The sequence below is a fragment of the Suncus etruscus genome, chromosome 8 (assembly GCF_024139225.1).
Source record: "Suncus etruscus isolate mSunEtr1 chromosome 8, mSunEtr1.pri.cur, whole genome shotgun sequence".
In the NCBI taxonomy this organism is placed as follows: Eukaryota; Metazoa; Chordata; class Mammalia; order Eulipotyphla; family Soricidae; genus Suncus; species Suncus etruscus.
Genome location: NC_064855.1, coordinates 102,471,239 through 102,483,623, shown reverse-complemented (window position 1 = coordinate 102,483,623; position 12,385 = coordinate 102,471,239). Strand labels below are relative to the sequence as shown.

The window sequence follows — 12,385 nt, the reverse complement described above, 5'->3', positions numbered from 1 at the left end:
GTGTTATTATTACTAAATTTATAAAATTTTTGAAATATTTGAAAGTGTTATTATCACTTAATTACTAAAAATTAATTTAATATATGACATAATATGAATGACATGAGATAAAAGATAGCAAAAATTTTGAGAAACATTTAGCTCAGTATGTTATTGGAAACATTTAGAGTACTTAGATCTCCATACAATATATATTGCAAATTAAATTTTCTTCTGAAATATAATCTAATAAAATAAAAATAGTCTAATTTCATCACTTCAATGATCTGTAAATACACAAATTCCAATTAAATTGTATAAGTAATGAGTAGTGTAATATCTCACTAAAAGATATAATCTGTTTTCTAGAAGATATTTAGGAGTTAACTTTTAAATAACGTTTATATTTAATTAGATGTGAAGTAATTTTTGGTCGTTTTTATAATTTTTTTGTTTTGTTTTGTCTTGCTCAGGGCTCACATCTGGGTCTGCGATCAGGGATCACTCCTATCATGCTTCAAATGGTCTTGGTACCAGGGATCTATATCAGACTTGCAAATTGCCTTACAAGCAGTAGCAAATTGAAATATTTATGACTGTGATGTCACTTCAATTTTGGAAAGTAATGAAAAATTAATCATCAATGTAGTTTAATTTACTATTAATTAATGCTATAAATTATCGGTACTATTTATGAGTAACTAATGAACTATAATGAAATTCTGCATATTTCAATTTTGACTTCATAAATAAATGAATGCACTATAGTGCTCTAATAGTAAGTTACTACATCAAATTTAGAATGTTACATTTTAATAAATTATATTAATTAAAATAGATTAGATATAGGACATATTACAACATATAAATTGAGGACTCATATTTGTTACTGATCTTAAATATAATTAGATATTTAATTCAATTTTAGTTCACATATACTATGCAATTGTAAAACACAATACTAATTTTGTTCAAAAATAACATTGCTATATTAATGATTTTTATCAATTGTTATTATTACTAATATGGTAAAATACCTGTATAGGCGTACATATTTTCAAACATTTTTTCAAACCTACTATGAGTCTAAGAGGGATGGTTATCCTGATATATCTAAATATTTAATTTTCTGACATTTATTAAAGATTTTTTTACATCTATGCTAATAAAATATTGTGTTTTGTAGCATTTATTTTTGTGCACAATGACTTGTTCTAATTTTTGAATTAGAATAATATAGATATTTTGTAATGTAATTGAGACCGCTCCTTCCTCTTCAGATTTTTGGGTGCATTTGAGCAAAAATGGTTTTTGTTTTGAGGCTTTTATAGAATTTACTGGTGAAGTTATTATGTCTAGGAAATTTTTCCTAGCAAATATATTTTTCCAGGTTAAAGTTTGCTTCAACCTCTCCATACAAGGAAATAGTCTGCACATTTGTTGAACACAAAAACTGTTCTGTGTCTTTGGTTTATGAGCCATTGTTTCTCTAAACATGTATATTAAGAACAGTTAGCACATCAATGAAAAGCAAAGGGTGGAATATTTACATAGTCATTGTCATAGAATGATACACAGTCAGCAAATAACTTGAAGTAGATTTAGATTTTTTTAAAGACATTAAAATTATCATAATTTACAATTAATTACAGTTGAATTTTGGATATAATATTCCTTCACCAAACCCTGAACCAGTGTTAATATCTCTCCACCATTGTTCCCAGGTTCCTTCTTCCACATCGTCAGTCTCCTCAGCATGCATATTTATTAAGTTTAATTGTAGTACTTAAACCTCATGTTTCCAATATTATTTGATTTACTGGTTTAGTTATTTAGCTAAACTGCTTCTCTACACTCTATTATTTTAACAAAAACATCCAGAAATTTTGAAATAGAAGGAAAATACCTTAAATAAGACAACCTCAAAGCTAACATTATAATCAGGCTTGGTAAAAAAAAAAAAACAAAAAAAAAAAACACACAAACAAAAAAATTTCTTTTAAAGTATGGAACAAGAGAAGTATGTCCATTTTCAATACAAAACAAGAAAAGTATATAGAATGAATACAAATTATAAAATAAATTACTATATTTATAGATTAAATGTTTATATGTAGAAAAATAGTACAAGAATGGGGATGACAAATAACTAATTCAGTTATTTACTTGGAACAGAATAAAGGCACATGAATGCTTCTGTTTTTATTTCTCCTCTTTGTATAGATACCATAACGACAATACTCAGGTTTGCACTTGGCAGTACTCAACAAGATCATATGTAGTTCCAGAAATTATGCCTAGATTAACCACATACAAGGCAAGCTTTTTTTGCCATAGTACTATAACTCCAGTCCCTAAGAATGTTTAGTTCTCTTCACAAATAGATATAATTGCTATAAAATAAAAAAATATATGAAGTAAATATTATAGCAAAGTAAAATACCAGTGAAATATTACTATGTCTATTATACCTAAATATAAGATATGTAAGATAGATATATTAGACTCAGAGCCATCATTTTTTGAAGAAAAATGACATATTTCTTAGATATATCTAACATATAAAATATAAGAGATATGATTGGAGACACTATCATAAAGTTACATAAATATTTCTTTAAAAGTCTCAAGTTAAATAAATTTAAATAGGCCAATCAAATTTATTGATATTTAAATATAATTCTAAACAGTTAATAAGTAGTATTCATTTAAATGGTAATTGGATAGTGTGTTTTTAAAGTACATCAGAATTACTAATGGTTCTTCTTTTTTTTTTTTTTTTTTTTTGGTGTTTTGGGCCACGGCCGGCTGTGCTCAGGGGTTACTCCTGGCTGTCTGCTCAGAAATAGCTCCTGGCAGGCACAGGGGACCATATGGGACACTGGGATTCAAACCAACCACCTTAGGTTCTGCATTGGCTGCTTGCAGGGCAAACACCGCTGTGCTATATCTCCGGCCCCAGAATTACTAATGTTATGAAAGCTAGATGATAAGTTTTTTTCTGGAAAATGTAGTGCTTACCAATCCATTTGAAAAGTAAAAATTTTACTTTGAAACTTTATTCATTCAAGCATAACAAGATAAAAGTATTATTATAAGGAACTTAACATTTATAGTTTTAAAAATTGTAGTACCTTATGCTTTTTATTCCTTATATTTGACATTATTTTCTACTTAAAGATAATACTGATTTTAAACATTCCACAGTGCAAAAACTCCCCCATACATTAGTAATTAACTGTAATAATGAACCAATGATAATTAATGTAGCATCTGACTCTTTATGGCACCAATTAAGTGACTTTAATTTTTGGCTAGTTTTATTATTCATTAAGAATAATTTCTGAAACATTTCATAATCAAGACACTCATAAGAAAACGTATGGGGAATTGGAATTATGGATTGAACTCTTTCCTCTGTGTGTAATAATTAGTATTCAACTTTATGACTAATTTCCTTAAATCTTTATTTTATCTTAAGTCTAATCATATAGACAATCATTGCTGATTGTAAGATTTCTCATTTCTAGTTTCTATCTAGAGATATTAGAAAATCTATCTGTACATTTATGCAATGGCAACATATGTCAAGAGATAAACAAAACTATAGTAATTTATATAAGTACTCTAATTTGTACAAAATATTAACTTAGCCTGGACTGCTATAAAAGTATTAGAGATGAGATCTTTTCACAAAACTAAATTTCTTTCTTTCTAGCTTTAAAGTCTAAGAACATTCTGTTCAGGATTTTCCAGGGTGTTCTTTCTGCTTTGTAGGCAATGTCTTCTCTATTATAAAATATGAAGGCCAGAGTTATATCATAGTGGGTAGAGTGTTCACCTTGCATGTATCAAACCTAAGTTTGATCCCTGGAATCTCCCATGACCCCAGGAGTGATTCCTGATTACAGAACCAGGAATAACCTCTCAGTACTAATGGGTGTGACCCCAAAACCAAAAACCAAATATATACATATATTGATGATAGATAGATAGATAGATAAATAGATAAAGATGGATTCTCTACCATTACCTCGACATATATTACAATTATCATTTTTTAAATGTTATATACTTTAAAACTATAATTTTTAAATTTTATATATTTTTCATTTTTATTAATATACTAAAAATTTTAGTACTGTGACTTTTACTTCACATGCAAATATAATTCCAACATCAAATTCATCTAGTGTACCTTCTGTCCAAGTGTCCAAAAGGTCCTAAAACTATCACTTTAGCATCCAGCATTAATTTACTCATGTCTAAATGAAATCATGCATCTAATTCAGATAAGAAAATAAAATTAACATTAAAAACAGTTACTAGAAAATCATAAAAATTAATGTAATATTTTATACACATGTTTATTTAAGGACTATATATTGAACATTTGTAATTACTTCTTAATTTCTATATATGTTCAAATACTTTTATTCTAAAAATTTATAAGAATAAAATGTTCTCTAAAACTAGATGTTACAATCCTTGTATATTAACATAAAATAAGTATATGCTAAATAGTATACTTGAATTCCAATGAAAGTTAGACCCAAAAAATCAGCTTGATAAATCTCATACTTAGAGATAAAGGTATAATATCAAACGAATGCATTGTATTTCACCAATAAAATAATAAAATGCAAAACAATATGGAAATTATTTTAAAAAACCTGGGAATTGAGCTCCCATATGATCCAGCTCTACCACTCTTAGGGAGATACCCTAGGAACACAAAATACAATTCAAAATATCCCTTCCTCATACCTATATTCATTGCAGTGCTATTTATAATACCCAGACTCTGGAAACAATCAAGATGCCCTTCAACAGAAGAATGGCTAAAGAATCTGTTGTAATATACACGATGGAATATTATGCAGGAGAGATGAAGTCATGAAATTTCCCTATACATAGATGTACATGGAATCTATTATGCTGAGTGAAATAAGACAGAGGTTGAGAGATAGACACCGAATAGACTCACTCATCTATATGTTTTTTTTTAAAGTAAAGACATATTTGTAATAATCTCAGAGACATGAGATTTAAGGGCTGGAAGGACCGGGTCACAGTAGGAAATTCACCACAAAGAGTGGTGAATGCTATTAGAGAAATAACTTCACTAACAACTAGCATGACAATATTAATGAATGAGAGAAGTATAATACCTGTCTCGAATACAGGCAGGGGTGGTGGAGGAGGGAGGGAAGCATTATGGTGGGAATGTTTCACTGGTAATGGGCAATATTCTGTTCATGACTGAAACCCAACTACATTCATGCTTGCAAATATGGTGCTTAAATTCATAAGAGTAAGATCAGAGACAGCCAAGAGCTATCTTTTCCTACAACTTACAAAATCAAGACAATAAGCGTGAGTGCATAGATAAGTAGGAGAGAGAGAATGACATGAAGGTGAAGGAGGAGAAACAGGTAACAGATTGCTATATATTATATTTTGTGAGAAAAATAAATATATATCAACATAAAGATAAGTATAATTCACAATTTAGAAATATATTATTTACATGTATTTTAATATGGGTTGTGATGCTATGTTTTGTTCAAACAAGATGCAGTTAAAAATTGTCATGTATTCAATATTGAATAAAAACTAAAACTTGTGCATAGAAGTCACAGGATAATTAATGAAGTGTGGTTTATCATAGAACATAAATCATGTAGTATTTAATATTATGTGGAGAATGATATAAAGATTTTAAAGTGTGTTCTTTTTTGTGGGGTTGGGTTTGGGGCCACACCCGGTGATGCTCAGAGGTTACTTCTTGCTATGCCCTCGGAAATCACTCCTGACTTGAGGAACTGTATGAATGCTGGGGAATCGAACCAGAGTCTGTCCTAGGTCAGCGCATGCAAGGCAAAAGCCCTGCTGTTTGTGTCACTGCTCCTGCCCCAGATTTTAAATTGTAAAATAATTTAATTTAAAAAAATATAGGCAAAAATCTAAATATTATCCAGGTATTGATGCCTTTCGACTATACTTATTTTTGTAGTTCTTACCATACCACAAATAGCTTAAACAAAAGGTTCTTAAGCATTAATATATATAAATAATATATCAAATATATAAAAATGCATAGATTTTCAAAAAATTGGAAAATAGCTAAATTTAAGAAACATGGAAAAACCCAAGAAATCTTTAAGAATATAAAAACTTTTCAGAAATATTAAAGCATATGCATAAAATAAAGCATAACAATCTTAAAATGAAAGTTTTCATTGTGTTCCAATACATGAGGTACATCCTGATTTTCACAGCAAGTTTATACCACACATAAGGAAATAAAGTAACATTACCTACTTAACATGAGTTTTGATGAATAATCTTGCTCAGGATCAAATCAGAAAAATATGAAATAAATTAAAATAGCATATGAAGGTCTATTGAAAGGGTTTAAATGGAATGCTTGAACATATATAGGGATGCATGACAATATGAATATATAGATGTATCAAAATATATTTCTCTGTATAAAAAATAAAATAAAAACATAAAATGAACATCAAAATACAAAAATACTAATAGCAAATTTCTCAGAATATATATTTATTTGTGAAAAGATAGCCTGGAATGTGTATTGGTTGGAAATCAATGCTACTCAATTTAATCTCACTCTGAATTCATCTCCATCTGCCCTGAAAAATTGTATAAAAAACTCAAATTACTGAAGCTATACATTTCAGAAAGTCAAATATTTCAGAGTAATAGAGACAAGTGGATTATAATTACTTTTGACAATAAGATGACATTGTCATTATATGTTTGAAATACCAAGGATGGTAAAATTCATAAACATTATGTAATTTATTTATGAGCTGGGTGCTCAGGTGAAGTGATGCACCTTTTATGGTGGGACAATGCACACTTCTTGTATTTATTATAGGTGTATAACAGTGATTCAACATGTGTGTATATCATGATATAATTGTAACCATAAGTCTAATAAATGTAAATTGCTTCTTTGTTGATATTGCCATTGTTAATCGACAGACACACCATTAATGATCAGGTATTATACCAGACACTGTCATCAGGGATCATTCCATCAGTCCTAGCAGTGTTCAGGAGATTATAGGTGGTACCAAGAAATGAGCAGTGATACACAATGAGACAAATGCCTTTAATCCTCTATTATATTTCTATCCTTTCCAATAAAATTTTTAGTACTCATTTGGCATAAAGGAGGTGAAGTTCACATATTGTTTATTCCTCTTTATATTCATTTGTATATATTTGTGAATAAGTTATTACACTTGAGTTTAATATTCACAATTAGAAAACAATTGATTCCATCATTTGGCAAGTTCTATATGTATTATCCTAACTTGTTAAATAGAAATAGTTAGGAAATGAATATTTTTTCTATTAACTTATCAAATAAAATAACCACTAGCTATATGTAACAACTGCAAATGACTAGTAAAATTTCTTATTTAATTAAATTTAGAAGTCCAGTGTGCTATCCATTGCTCAACAGAGCCAGGCTGTCATTTAATTAAATTTCAATTTTGGCATTGGCTAAATGGTTATCAGGCAGAGCAGATCTTAACATTTTTATATAATTAAACTGGTAGTCATGCTTGGTACTTTTATTGAAGATGGAAAAGTGCACCTCAGTTATTTGTTTCTTTAAGATGTACATTGTCTCAAAACACTTTTCAAACTAAGAATAACCACAAAACTTAGATACAATAACAGCTAAGTCAAGTAGAACAATTATAATAAGCAAATTTAAGATCAAGCATAGCTTACAGGAAAAATGCACACAAATGAAAGCTGCAAATTTACCTTTTTATGCTGATTCACCCATTGATTCTTGGATATAATAAAAATAAAGAAAGCTAGAAAAGTTTGTTGCTCTCTTTTTCTCTTTTTTAGATAAGGATACAAAATAAGGCATTCAATGTGTACAAGTAGACTAAGTTGAAAGAAAATGATCATCTTAGGAAAGGTACCCTATTTAAAACTCTTTGTAAATCTTAAGTCAAATATTAGCGTATAAACCTTTTAGATATAAAGAATAGTACTAAATAAAAACAGCTTGTTAGTTCAGCATGCATATATACATTCACATATGTGTTATATGTATATGTATGTATAATTTCAGAAAATATATCTTAAATTACATCCAAAAGTTATCTCAAATGAAAGGAAGAAGAGAGGTGCATATTTCAATTCTCTTTTAGTACCAAACATACCAAAAAGAGTTTGATATTTTGGATAAGGAACTACCAACACTGAAGGAACAACATGAAACCTGTAGCCCCAAATAAAGTTTCATCCAGAAATTTCTACACCCTACTGGTTTAAAAGGCATATTATCTCTATATTATGTTGCTTCTATAGTAAAACCTTATGGGGTGCTCATTGAGGACAGGTGAAAATCATCAACTTCTCAATTATCATAAAAAATGCTGACAAGTCTATGAACCATTATATTTTTCTTCATACCTGTAGTGCTTAAACAAACAAATAGAAAAAGCCTATCTCTTCACCAGTGGTCAATAACAACAAAAATGTAGATCAAATTTTAATAAAATAACAGCCTTTGTTCAAAATCTGCAATCGACACAAAACATGTTTGGGGAAAATAAGTTGAGCCAAGATTTTATTAGTCAGAATTTAGAATCCTAAAATGGAACAGAAGCTCAACTGTGCTCAAATCCAGACATCTTGGCAAGTTAGAGTATTATAACTCAGGTTTATTCTCCTTCCTCTAGCATTACAAAATATTATAGTGAATATCAGAGGTCTTTGAAACACAACAGGCAAAGGGAGTCATAATCATTTAAACCTATTTTCTGGAGAAATTCCTGCATGCACATAAAGAAAGAACCAATTTGAACCAGTGGACACAAATAGATGCAATTATTGAAAGGACAAGGCAGCTAAATTTTATAGAGGAAGTTAATGAGAAGTAGAGCAGTACACTGAGAAATCCAGCATATTCAGTTTTCAGTTGCTATTCATTAGCCTTTATCTAAACATGCATGCAAGACTACTGAAGTCTTGATTAGAACTACTCAAATTTAGAAGAGAAATTTCTGTGCATACATACTGAACTGTACATGTTGCATTACCGTTAGACAGCAACATCTCATGAGTCATAGATCAAAATTTTAAGCAAACTAGGTACTAGGAATAAAAACTGAAATATATATATTAAGTGATTGTACATGAATAATGAATATAATGTTCAAATGCAAGCTAAGAACAAAAACTTATTTATATCTTGCAGTCAAGGCCTTTCAAGCTAATTCAATGGCCTACTTTTGCTTCTTCAATAAAATGTATAATAGTAATTGATGTGCAGCATGCTTGTAATTTCCCCATCTCATACATGCCAAAAGGAATTAAATTGATTGAAAAGAACTAAATGCAAAGAACTTCATTCCAAATGACCCCTTGTAACTTCAATTCTATGAGTTACTCTGTCAAGGACTAGACAATTCCTTGCTGTTTGAATTATTTGCACTGTTCAAATGATCCATATATACACTAATAATTGGGATATTTGAAAATTCAAATGCTGTAACTTTAGATGTTAAATATTCAAATTGTAAAATATTTAAAATCTTATCTTGAAATGTTAATGACTTACTGGAAATTTATGTTGTATCCTAAAAGTAAGCTATCACCCTAATTGTAATTTCTTTAAGAGTAAAAGAACTATCCAACAAAAACTGGGATGGTACTGTCACTTTACTTAAAAGCAATGGTCCAACATGTCCTAGACTCCTGAAAATGCCTACTATATTAAATTTATCTGAAATATTCATGATATTTAAGCTCAGTGGCTTGATATTATTAATATAGAGATATAGAATATATTTGGAAACAAGTTGTTCTAAGTTAACCAAGTTAAAAGCCAATGATTTAAACATAAATTAAATTGCCATGTAAAATATCCACACCACTTAAGTAGCTATGTAGTACTATATGACAGTTATTAAAATTATATTGAAGCTTAATAGTAATGTGTTATTCTATTTTTTATACTATTGGAAGACGACATGCATTTGAGTAACCCTGCTGAGTATTTAAAAGAACACATTCATCCAATCAATAGCTGCATACCATGTCTATTGATTTATTGTAGTGAAGACATCACATCCTACAGAGTAGAGTAGTAAGGACAGGACCTTGTTGTATTTTTAGCGAACACCATCATTCACCTCATTTCACAGAGAACAGAGAGGTGAAGACTAGGAATATATTTTTGCGGGAAGAATTGATATTCTTAAACTGCCCAGTGGATATTGTCGTTAAGAATTGATGGTGAGCTAAGAGATGTTGTTACAGTGCTGGCTTTGCAGATTTGTAATGCAAATAATAGAGGTTAGGTGGTAGTACTTACTGAAAGGAAGTCATGTGAATGCATGTACTATTATGAACAGATAGGCAACAATGGCAGGTGTGAAGTGTTGACCTATAGAAAATAATAGAACTAGGTACAATAATGTGGAATACCACAGTTTACAAGAAATAATTAGCCATAAGGTTTCTCTATACATAAATAATGAGAAAAATGCAGAATACATATAAAGGAGGCTGTATCCCAAATACAGTGTCACCAATGCTTGTCTCTATTTTCCAAATTGACAAAATCTTAGCCATTAGTTTTACCTTTTCTAAAAAAGGATAGAGCTCTATGAGGAATATGTTGGAAAACTATAGAACATGCGAACAATAATTCCTTTATTGCTTCAAGAATTAACAAAGTCTCACTAAGAGAAATATAGCAGGGATAAATAAATGATAAGTACAGTGTACACGGTCCAATATTATATTGGGTATGTACATAAATCTAAAATAATTTACAGACAGATATTTCATTTCTTTTTGCCATTTGTTACTTAGCCTAAATGTCATTAATATCTATATATCCTTTGAAGTTCTGTAATACATCGTTTTCTGAATTTTTCTCTTTGTATTTATAGAGATTTATTTCCTTCCAAATAAATTATGTTATCCAAGTCTATTTAAGTATACATATATATAAATTATTATTATTAACTCTTATAAAAGTGTTTTGCTTTTGGACAACAGTTTGTGAAGGCATCTTAATTACTTCTGGATTAGAAAAAATATAACAAAATTTTGCATATCTTCATGCACTACAACAACAGTTACCATGGGAAGGTATTATATTATTAGTTTGAACAATTGCCCAATAAATTAACTGTACCATTTTTCCTCATACGTAAAATTAGTAATATTTGGGGCCAGAGAAATAATACAACAGTGGGAAGGTATTATATTATTAGTTTGAACAATTACCCAATAAATTAACTGTACCATTTTTCCTCATACGTAAAATTAGTAATATTTGGGGCCAGAGAAATAACACAGCAGTAGGGCATTTATCTTGCACGTGACCAACCCAAGACAGCCCTGGGTTCAATTCCTGGCATCGCATATGTTCCCCCGAGTCTTGCCTGAGCGATTTCTGAGGGCAGAGCAAGTACCAGTAATAACCCTAAGTGCTGGCGAGTGTAGCCCCCCCTAAAAAACAAACAAACAAAAAAACCCTTAAAAATAGTAAAATTTAATACCATCTCTTTTAATTAAAGTATTCTCTAGTAGTAAAGTTTGGACACTTAGTTACCTTGATTCAATGCTACATTTCAAGGGACTTTTACTTGGAAAGATTTGCATATATTCCTTTGAGACTTTGTAAGAAATTCTAGCAAGTGCAATGAAATAAACATGTGTCAGATATTTTTCTAATAAAAGATAAAAATAAGAAATTTAAATGAATTAAACATATAACAAGGCAATTAGAAAAAATGTATGAAGAGGGGGTTTGCTTAAGAAAATTATTGCTGTGCTCGCTTAGGCAGCACATATACTAAAATTGGAATGATACAGAGAAGATTAGCATGGCCCCTGCGCAAGGATGACACGCAAATTCGTGAAGCGTTCCATATTTAAAAAAAAAATATTGTTTTCGTTGTTGCTGTTTGATTTGGGGACACACCATTAGTCCTTGAGGGTTATTCCGGGTACTACTAAGGGAGGAGTCCTGCTGAAGTTCAGGCAACCATATGGAAAGCAGGAGATTGAACCCCAGGTTAGCTGCATACAAGGCAACTCCCCTATCCGCTGTACTATCACTCTGGTCCATTAATTCTTTTGGATGCTACTGGAACAGAAGGCAAATATGATGTACTAGGAGACCTAGTTAGTAATTACTTAGTATCCTTTGTTACACAAACACACATTGTACTAAACATGAATATTAGATCTCATAGATGAGGCTGTATAGCCTAGAATTGCATATTTTATTTTATATCTGTTTCATAAGCTAAAAGCTCCTTAAAAGTAAATAAACAGAACTCTTGATTCTATATGCATGTGACGTGGTTGACACTTAACCTAT

General features: G+C 30.0%; 1 non-coding gene across 1 annotated transcript; it reads left to right on the top strand.

Moving 5' to 3' along the window:
* The first annotated feature begins 11,830 nt into the window (after positions 1–11,830).
* LOC126016919 (U6 spliceosomal RNA) lies at positions 11,831–11,937 on the top strand. Its single transcript, XR_007498603.1, has one exon. It is a non-coding gene; the product is annotated as a U6 spliceosomal RNA (small nuclear RNA).
* Positions 11,938–12,385: the final 448 nt, after the last annotated feature.